The following is a 9887-nucleotide window of genomic DNA, read 5'->3' on the forward strand; positions in this document are numbered from 1 at the left end:
GTTTGCTATGAGTAAATACCGATGGCATTCACTGATAGCATACCACATCCATGTTAGCAGTGAATAAACAATAGTTTAGCATATATTAGCACAGGTATCAATAAAGGACTACCATATTAAACACTTTTACTAACCTCAGGCAGATGAACAGGCGCTCTGCAGGTGGGATTGAGCGCCTGTAGTTGGTGTCTAGGCGGACGATGCTTGGACCAACACGGGACAGCAGGTCCTCAAACTGGTGGTACCGCTGAAAGCGGCCGTCATCCAGGCGCAAGTGGTGAAACTCACCAAACTGCTCACGCTTCTGGAGGACCTGATGGACCCAGGTACGGTGAGTACGTCCTTTACAACGCTGCTCTCCACAGTAAATAGAGAAGGGAGACTCTCTCTTCAAACACTAGCTCGACAGCTGCCATCTTGCAAACATACTGTCTGGCACGACTTTCTCCCACATTTCCGCTTCACGCGTGTCAAAATTGCATATTTTGAGGCGCGAATAATTCGTGTTGGACAAGCGTTGAGATGCGAATTTGCACGCGTCAAGCTAGGGGCGTCTGGCGCGTTTTGGTCGCATCTATTGTGTGCGGTGTGAACACACCGTAAGGGAGGATTCAGGGTCACCTGGTCAAGCCCTAACTATATGCTTTAGCAAAAAGGAAAGTTTTAAGCCTAATCTTAAAAGTAGAGATAGTGTCTGTCTCCTGAATCCAACTGGAAGCTGCTTCCACAGGAGAGGGGCCTGAAAACTGAAGGCTCTGCCTCCCATTCTACTTTTAAATACTCTAGGAACAACAAGTAAGCCTGCAGTGTGAGAGCAAAGTGCTCTAATAGGGTGATATGGTACTACAAGGTCATTAAGATAAGATGGGGCCTGATTATTTAAGACCTTGTATGTGAGGAGCAGGATTTTGAATTCTGGTTTTAACAGGAAGCCAATGAAGGGAAGCCAATACAGGAGAAATCTGCTCTCTCTTTCTAGTCCCTGTCAGGACTCTTGCTGCAGCATTTTGGATTAACTGAAGGCTTTTCAGGGAGTTTTTAGGACATCCTGATAATAATGAATTACAGTAGTCAAGCCTGGAAGTAATAAATGCGTGAACTAGTTTTTCAGCGTCACTCTGAGACAGGATTTTTCTAATTTTAGAGATGTTGTGCAAAAGGAAGAAAGCAGTCTTACATATTTGTTTAAAATGTGCATTGAAGGACACGTCTTGGTCAAAAATGATTCCAAGGTTCCTCACAGTGTTACTGGAGGCCAAGGTAATGTCATCCAGAGTAAGAATCTGGTTAGATACCATATTTCTAAGATTTTCAGGGCCGAGTACAATAACCTCAGTTTGATCTGAATTAAGAAGCAGAAAGTTAGCGGCCATCCAGGTCTTTATGTCTTAAGGACATTCCTGCCGTTTAACTAAATGGTGTGTGTTACCTGGCTTCATGGATAGATAGAGCTGGGTGTCATCAGCATAGCAGTGAAAATGTATGCTATGTCTTCTAATGATACTGCCTAAGGGAAGCATGTATAATGTAAACAGAATTGGTCCTAGCACTGAACCCTGTGGAACACCATAATTAACCTCAGTGTGTGAAGAGGACTCTCCATTTACATGCACAAATTGGAGTCTATTAGATAGATATGATACAAACCACTGCAGTGCAGTACCTGTAATACCTACAGCGTGCTCTAATCGCTCTAATAGGATATTATGGTCAACAGTATCGAACGCTGCACTGAGGTCTAGCAGGAGAAGCACAGAGATGAGTTCACTGTCAGAGGCCATAAGAAGATCATTTGTAACCTTCACTAAAGCTGTTTCTGTGCTGTGATGAGCTCTGAAACCTGACTGAAACTCTTCAAATAAGCCATTCCTCTGCAGATGATCTGTTAGCTGTTTGACAACTACTCTTTCACGGATGTTTGTTATGAAAGGAATGTTGGAGATTGGCCTATAATTAGCTAAGACAGCTGGGTCTAGAGATGCTTTTTGAGTAAAGGTTTAACTACAGCCAGCTTGAAGGCCTGTGGTATGTAACTGATTATTAGAGATTTTTTTCTCTAATGATTACAATTTTATTTGTGAAGAAGTTCATGAAGTCACTACTAGTTAATGTTAAAGGGATGGTTGGTTCAATAGAGCTCTGACCTTTTGTCAGCCTGGCTACAGTGCTGAAGCGAAACCTAGGGTTGTTCTTATTTTCTTCAATCAGTGATGAATAGTAAGATATTCTGGCTTTGCGGAGGGCTTTCTTATAAGGCAACAAACTTTTTGTCCATGCTAAATGATGATCTTCTAAATTTGTGACACGCTATTTCCTCTCCAGCTTATGAATTATCTGCTTTAGGCTACGTCTTTGAGAATTATACCACGGAGTCAGGTACTTCTGATTTGAGGCCTTATTTTTTACAGGAGCTACAGTATCCAGAGTTGTACGTAGTGAGGAGGTAAAATTATTAACAAGATGATCAACCTCTTTTGGAGTAGCGTTCAGGTAGCTGCTCTGCTCTGTGTTGGTAAGGGCATTGAAGATGATAACAGTGGGTGGATTATATTCTTAAACTTAGTTACAGCGCTTTCAGAAAGTCATCTAGTGTGATAAAGTCTACTCTCCACTGCTGTGTAATCAATTATTGTAAATGTAAATGTTATCAGGAAATGATCAGACAGGAGTCTTCAACGCACATATTAAACAAATATGTAAGACTGCTTTCTTCCATTTGTGCAACATCTCTAAAGTTAGAAATATCCTGTCTCTTAGTGACACTGAAGAACTAGTTCACACATTTATTACTTCCAGGCTGGACTACTGTAATTCATTATTATCAGGATGTCCTAAAAACTCGCTGAAAAGCCTTCAGCTAATCCAAAATGCTGCAGCAAGAGTACTGACAGGGACTAGAAAGAGAGAGCATATTTCTCCTGTTTTGGCTTCCCTTCATTGGCTTCCTGTTAAATTCAGAATTGAATTCAAAATCCTGCTCCTCACATACAAGGTCTTAAATAATCAGGCCCCATCTTATCTTAATGACCTTGTAGTACCATATCACCCTATTAGAGCACTTTGCTCTCACACTGCAGGCTTACTTGTTGTTCCTAGAGTATTTAAAAGTAGAATGGGAGGCAGAGCCTTCAGTTTTCAGGCCCCTCTTCTGTGGAACCAGCTTCCAGTTTGGATTCGGGAGACAGACACTATCTCTACTTTCACGATTAGGCTTAAAACTTTCCTTTTTGCTAAAGCATATAGTTAGGGCTGGACCAGGTGACCCTGAATCCTCCGTTAGTTATGCTGCAATAGACGTAGGCTGCCGGGGATTCCCATGATGCACTGAGTTTTTCCTTTCCAGTCATCTTTCTCACTCACTATGTGTTAACAGACCTCTCTCCATTGAATCATATCTGTTATTAACCTCTGTCTCTCTTCCACAGCATGTTTTTCATCCTGTTTTCCTTCTCTCACCCCAACCAGTCGCAGCAGATGGCCCCGCCCCTCCCTGAGCCTGGTTCTGCTGGAGGTTTCTTCCTGTTAAAAGGGAGTTTTTCCTTCCCACTGTCGCCAAAGTGCTTGCTCATAGGGGTCATATGATTGTTGGCTTTTTCTCTGTATGTATTATTGTATGGTCTACCTTACAATATAAAGCCCCTTGAGGCGACTGTTGTTGTGATTTGGTGCTATATAAATAAAACTGAATTGCCACACTTTGGGTCGTGCACACATTTTTCAGACAGGGTAAGTGAGCATCACCACCAGTTGCGTCTCCCACAATGACAGCTTCAACTTGAAAAAACGTGTGTCGTCATAATACTGTGTGACAACTTTTTTGCACCCTTGCAGCTGTTTGTTCAAGTTATTCAGGTGCTCTGTAACATCCACCATAAATGCAAGGTCCTGCATCCATTCTGCAGAATGAAATTCTAGCACTGGTTTGCCCTTTTTCATGAACTGTTCAATTTCTTCTTGTAAATCAAAGAAACACCTCAGCACAGCACCTTGGCTCAACCATCTTACCTCAGTGTGGTATGGCAGGCCATGGATGTGGTCTTTCTCTCTGAGAAGGCTGTCAAACTGACGGTTATCGAGGATCGGATGAAATTTACAGTTTGGATGACCACCTTCATGACATTATCCATTTTTAATGACTTATAACACAAAGCCTCCTGGTGCAAAATACAGTAAAAAGTCCAAAAATCACGTCCTCCATTTGCAGATTTCACTTTATCTCTGAACTTTGTTACAATGCCTGCTTTTTTCCCAATCATTGAGGGCACACCATCTGTAGCCAGGCTGACAGCGTGGGACCAGTCCACTCCGACATTGTACAGTGCGCCGACGAGTGCGGTGAAAATATTAGCTGTGGTTGTTATATCTGTCGTCGGTACCAACTCCACAAACTCCTTGGTGACGGTCAATGTGTCATCAAATCCGCGGATGAAATTTCCAGTTGTGCAATGTCTGTAATGTCTGTGCTTTCATCAATTGAAACTGAAAACGCAATAAATGATTTTACTTTTTGCTTCAACTGGCCGTCCAAATCCGCTGAAAGATCAGAAATTCTGTCGGCAACTGTGTTTCTTGTCAGGCTGATATTTGCAAAGGCCTGGCGCTTTTCAAGGCACACAATCGCCGATGCCTTCATCATAGAGGTTTTTACAAATTTACCCTCACTAAATGGTTTTAAAGCTAGCACAATTTCATTAGCAATGAGGTAGCTAGCTTTCACTGCCGCGTCACTGATGTTTCGGCTGTGAGTGAACACAGACTGCTGTTTCTTCAGACCTGCCAACAGTTCACTCACCTTCACTTAGCGATTGTGGCTCAAGAGTTGGCAGTTCGTCTTGTAATCGGAAGATTGCCAGTTCGAGCCCCGGCTCCGACAGTCTCAGTCGTTGTGTCCTTGGGCAAGGCACTTCACCTGTTGCCTACTGGTGGTGGTCAGAGGGCCCGGTGGCGCCAGTGTCTGGCAGCCTCGCCTCTGTCAGTGGGCCCCAGGGCGGCTGTGGCCATCACCAGTGTGTGAATGTGTGTGTGAATGGGTGGATGACTGAACATGTAAAGCGCTTTGGGGTCCTTAGGGACGAAGTAAAGCACTATACAAATACAGGCCATTTACCATTTCTCTCTCCTCCGCTGTCCTTGAAAGTTGCCATATTTGTCGGCATGAAAACTCACATAGTAGCAACAGAGTTTATCTTCTTTCAGCACTGCAACATGCTGGGAACACACCAAACATACAGCTTTCCCATTCACTTCCGTGAATGGGAAAGCTGTGAGGAGGATGGCTATTTTTCTTGGAACACTCTGCACTCTGCGTCCACTTTTCTCTATTTTGACAGAGACATTGGGACAATAAGGGTGAAAAGAACATCAGGTTTAAATTTCATGGGCAAAACAAAGTAGCTCACAATTGCTATTGCGCCATCCAATGGACACAAATGGAACAGCAGTTTCTTTTTTGAAAACTTGCAGGTCATTTTTATACTTTACAAAATCATCTCGCGGGCTGGATTAAACTACTTTTGACACCCTTGCCTAATGCTAACTGAGATATGAGAGCCATTATATCTCCCTTTTTCCTAACCAGCAACAATATCATATAAAAATAGCTTTTCTCTTATAAAACAAACATCATTGTTCATCATTTTTTATACAACAGCATCAACTAAAACCTACCTGGTACAAAGAAAACAATCGTCATCAACAGTGTGAAAAGCAAATGCAACATTCAGTTCTGTTAACAGGAATTAGAACAATTACAATCTCATAGAGAAACATTAGAGAAACATTAACATTAGAGAAACATTAGAGCTAAGTGCAAGTCAAAAAGCACCCGATTAGCTAATGAGTATTAGCTTAGCATGCTAACTAAAAATTCTACTCGAGAATAAAGTTACTACCGATGCATCAAAATGCCTGTAACTTTCAGGGTACATACTAGTACTGCTAACAATCAAAATACATGTTCACAATTACCACTATGAGAATGTGTTCACTAATACACATACAAAATTGACAACAGCATGGCTCACAAGCACCTACCACCAGCTTGGGAGTATTTTCCTTTGCTGAGGCATGTGCTATGCAGCAATGTGGAACCTTAACAATTGCCGTTATGGTATTTGTCCACCAGGTGGCTCCAGCTATTCCCAAAGCACATCAGTTTTGAGGAAATTCATTAAGCTGTTTTCTAACTCTGTTACATTTACATATGTTTTTTCTTGACAGAGGCTCTGCAGAGGTTAGACAAAGCAAAGAAAATTATAATTCCTATCTCTCATCAGAGGCAGCAGATAAACCATCCACAGCTAAAACAGAAATAGTTGTCAGTTTTAGAATTGAATCTCCAAAAGTTGATTCTGTTCATCTGGACGTAGCTTTTTCAGTGGGAGAAACGTTTCGTCACTCATCCAAGTGACTTCTTCAGTCTCAGCTGACTGCAGGTTTCCCCAATCTTATAAACAGTACATTTGCATAATGACTGAAACCAGCCCACTGAAGGAACAATGGGCTGGGAGGTCAGTTCCTTAATCTTAATTATGCAAATTCTCATGACCATCGATCAACAACCACTGACCAAAACCCACTGATCAAAGGCCACAATAATAATAATGGATTGCATTTATATAGCACTTTTCGAGACCCTCTGAGCGCTTTACAATTCCACTATTCATTCACTCTCACATTGGTGGAGGCAAGCTGGGGCAGACTGACAGAAGCGAGGCTGCCATATCGCACCATCGGGTCACCCGTGGTTCAACTCTCTGTGAATGGCCATGAGTCCCATTCAAAATGGGCAGCCATTGCAGCCATTCCCCAAACCTCTGTGAATGGGACTCATGGCCATTCACAGACAGCATTGTAAGATGGTGACAGATGTACCCTTAGGCCCCCTCCTCGATTCAGAGAAGCTCTTTCCCTTTTCACGTAAATGGCCTCCTTGACTCCGCCCTCAAACCAGCGTTCCTCCCTGTCCAGGATGTGTACAACTTAATCATTGTAAGAGTGTCCACTGGCCTGTAGGTGTAAATAGACTGCAGAGTCCTGGCCTGACGAGGTAGCTCTTCTGTGTTGTAGCCAGAGGTTGTTTGGTTTCCCCAATGTATAAATCCTGGTAATCCTCCTGGCACTTAACAGTGTACACAATGTTACTCTGATCCTTGGGGTGGACCAATTTTTTGGCACAGCGTGTTTTGGGGTTTAAAAGCCACAGAGACCCGGTGTTTAGAAAAAATGCGTCTCAACTGTTTTGATACTCCTGACACGTACGGGATCACTACAGGTTTTTGCTTAGGCAGCGGTTGTCCTTCTCTCTTCGATTGGCTGGAGCTTTCTCTTGGTGCCTTCCCAGCTTTGACAAAAGTCCAGCTGGGATTACCACATTTACTCAGGGCCTTCTTGATGTGATGTTCTTCTGCTTCCCTGGCCGCTGTGTCAGTGGGGATGGTGTTCGCTCTGTGTTGTAGCATCCTGATGACACCCAGTCTATGGTCCAGTGGATGATGAGAGTCAAACCTTAAATACTGATCCCTATGCGTAGCTTTACGATACACGTCAGCTTTTGACTGATTTCAGTCATTATTCAAATGTACTGTTTATAAGATTGTTTTTAAATGGATGAGTGACGAAATGTTTCTCTCACTGAAAACGTCCAGATGAACAGAATCAACTTTTAGAGATTTACTTACCTGGATGATTGAGCATGCATCAAGACATTTGAATGTTCTTTATACAGGCACATGTTGTACATAGTATGTGCTTTACATTTTACAGTGATTTACTGGGATATTTGTTGCCTGATGTTCACCAGGAATGGAGAAATGGAATTAATGGGATATGTTTTTACTGTTGTTGGCCCATCACTGTTTTTGTAATGAAGTGAGTAAATCTTCAATATTATTTATTTGCTTGGTTATTTTAGGAGATTTTCTGAGTGACGGAGAGAGGACTCATCATCTAGCTTCAAAGAAAACATCCAGGTAAAGTGACATGGATCAGTGGATAAACTTTCAAAGGAGATACTCCTTTGAGTATCTAGTAACTAGTTCCTTTGAGAGACTATATGAGCCATCCTTAAATAATAGTGCTTTCAAATACACAAACATTTTTAACCTCCTAAGACCTGAACTCTTCCACAGCATGCATTTTTAATTTCTCTTTGATATTTGGGCTGATTGGGACCTGATGAATGTAAAAACAAAGAATTACCTTTTTTTTTTTTTTTTACCTAATTTTTGTTTTTAAGAAAAATGAGAGCCACATATGAGGATATTCGTTTAAAATTTCGATAGAACAGTAGCAGTATAATGTGCTCGTAAGTGGATATCAGGCCCTTGTAGAGCAAAATAGAGTATTTTGATCTAAATAACCCAAAATGTGATGTCCACATATGTGGACGCCAGGTCCTAGGAGGTTAAAGGAGAAAAATGAACATCCAACTTTGAGAATAATACAAATAAAGCATGTGTGTTTTCAAACTGTCCCTCAGATGGGCAGGATATCACTATTGGACTGTCTAACCTGCCAACTTCAAGAAAGGACTGAGACAAGCCACAAAAGAGTAGAGCAGCATTGAATGTCCACCACACACTAGCATGTTCCTGCAACATTCAGCATCTGATCCTTGTTATTTTTGTGTGCTTCTGCTTTTGGTAAGTAACTAACTACGGTCACTCTAAACACATGCCATCATTTCTAACAGCCTCGTTACTTCCTGTCAGTTATTTTAGAAACAACACGTGCCAGATGCTGTTCCTGCCTTTTATGACAACATCACCAGAGACAGACCCGCCCACCTCAGGACCTCACCAAGTCACGCATGGATCATGATGATTATGAAGATGACAGTGAGCGGAACTAAGACTATACAAATCCACCACCAAGATGTTTTGATGATTTCTAGCTATTAATGAATATTGAGAGCCTGTTTGTGTGTTTTGTATGTTTTGTTCTGGTTCTCAGTGGTTTCCAAACTTTTTTTGCTGGGCCCCCTTTTGTTTTACAAGAAAATCTTTCTGCCCTCCCGCCACAAACACATCGTCCAGCCACACACACCCATATTTTGTTTTCAAACTCCGTTGCAGTTTATTTCACACCTCAAACATTTAGTACACAATTAAACAAATACAAGTAAGCTGCAATAAATTACAGGTAGCAATAAAATAAACTACTAACTCTTTTATGGTACATCCACACCTACACAGGTATATTTGAAAACGCAGCTTTTTCTGTGATTGGACCTTTTGTCCAAATGTAAACAGCGTGTCAAATCACTGACAAAATGAGCTTTTTAAAAATTCCTGTCAGGTTGGAGGTTTTCAAAAACTCAGTTTTTGCTTTTACGTGTTAATGAGGAATACAGAGTTCATTATGCAATGTCAAAGGTATGTGCCTTTTTTCATGTCGTCCTGTGCGCCACGCTATTGTTTACATGAGATGAATTGCAGAATGGCAGATAGAGACAAAATACTGTTACTGTTAATTTGACTATCTGCAGGTTTTACACGCTTACATATACACACGCAGTTACTGTCCCTCCATTTAGAAAGGCAGAGGCGTCATGGTGTGATTATTTTACGTGTAGTTGTTTTTTTTCCTGTGTAATAATATTCAACATTGCTATCAATACATTTTTCAAAAATGACTCCTGACTCCTCCCTGGGTGGACTCAAGGGCTGATAGGGTGCCAGGCGATCACGATGGAGTACGACCACCCTGTTCCGTTTGAACAGCTGCACCCTGTAGACCAGCCTCTCTAGAACAGTGCAGGGTCCAACCCACTGGCTCACCAGTTTGGGGGAAAGCCCTTTCTTCCTCTCCGGGCTGTAGACCCACATATGCTGACCTGGCGACAGTCCTTCCCCCTTGCAGCGGGTATCATAAGCTCGCCTGCATGT

General features: G+C 42.0%; 1 pseudogene; it reads right to left on the reverse strand.

The window, feature by feature from the left end:
* Positions 1–632: 632 nt before the first annotated feature.
* Positions 633–1523, reverse strand: LOC135932259 (uncharacterized; annotated as a pseudogene).
* Positions 1524–9887: the final 8364 nt, after the last annotated feature.

The sequence above is a fragment of the Pelmatolapia mariae genome, linkage group LG20, assembly GCF_036321145.2.
Source record: "Pelmatolapia mariae isolate MD_Pm_ZW linkage group LG20, Pm_UMD_F_2, whole genome shotgun sequence".
Lineage (NCBI taxonomy): Eukaryota > Metazoa > Chordata > Actinopteri > Cichliformes > Cichlidae > Pelmatolapia > Pelmatolapia mariae.